The following is a 1,132-nucleotide window of genomic DNA, read 5'->3' as shown; positions in this document are numbered from 1 at the left end:
AAAAAAAAAAAAAAAAAAAGTTATTTGCTTTACTAGAAGGAGATTCTGATTTAGACAGTTCTAGAAAACTTACTCCAGAAGCTGAAAAAGAGTTAAAGTGGATTGAGGGGCATACTCAAGATGCTCAATTAAACCAAATTTCTCAAAATAATAATTTTCTATTTATGTATTTCCATCAATGCATTCTCCTACAAGATTGATTGTCCAAGAAAAAGCATTTATAGAGTGGTATTTTTTACCTAATAAAGCTTATAAAAAAATGAAAACATATGTCCACAAGATGGCATATGTAATCTTAAAAGAAAGACAACATTTAAGACAACTAGTTGGAAGGGACCCAGAGAAAATTGTAGTTCCTTTAACTAATAATGAAATTTCTAATTTGATAATGTTTAACACTGAATGGCAAATTGCTTTATCAGATTATATTAGAATTGTAAATAGCCATTTTCCATGAGATAAAAGAATTCAATTTCTTAAAAATACTTCTTTAATTTTACCTAAAGTTGTTAAATTAAAACCTGTTGAAAATGCAGAGACATTTTATACAGATGCTAATAAAACAGAATAGCCGGATATTCAGGTCTGGCTTCACAGAAAGGGCAACACTGCATGTGCCACCACCAGCGCAGCCGCGCGGAGCCGCGAGGAGCCCCGGGCCTCCGCCACCTCCCTCCTTCCCGCCGTCGGTGGCCCGCGTCCTCGGACCTGTACCAACAATTATTTAAAACATGGTTGATTGCTATGAAGTTTTAGGCGGGCAGAGACAGGCTTCAGCCGAGGATATTAAAAAGGCGTACCGAAAACTGGCGCTTAAGTGGCGCCCAGATAAAAACCCCGAGAAGAAAGAAGAAGCAGAGAAAATTCAAACAAGTAGCTGAGGCGTATGAGGTGTTGTAGGATCCTAAAACGCGGGACATCTATGACAAATATGGCAAAGAAGGATTAAACGGAGGAGGAAGGGGAAGTCATTTTGACAATCCATTTGATTGTGGCTTGACATTCCGAAAGCCTGAGGATGTCTTCAGGGAATTTTTTGGTGGAAGGGACCCGTTTACATTTGACTTATTTGAAGACCCATTTGAAGACTTTATTGGGAATCAGAGGGGTCTCCGAGGAAGCAGAAACCAAG

General features: G+C 38.5%; 1 pseudogene; it reads left to right on the top strand.

Annotated features, from left to right (window-relative positions):
- The first annotated feature begins 731 nt into the window (after window positions 1-731).
- Window positions 732-1,132, top strand: part of LOC100947748 — a 1,587-nt pseudogene continuing 1,186 nt past the window's right edge.

The sequence above is a fragment of the Otolemur garnettii genome, unplaced genomic scaffold, assembly GCF_000181295.1.
Source record: "Otolemur garnettii isolate 467f Iridium unplaced genomic scaffold, OtoGar3 scaffold00301, whole genome shotgun sequence".
NCBI lineage: Eukaryota > Metazoa > Chordata > Mammalia > Primates > Galagidae > Otolemur > Otolemur garnettii.
The sequence above is the reverse complement of the archived record's forward strand: the minus strand, read 5'-3'. Positions and strand labels throughout refer to the sequence as shown.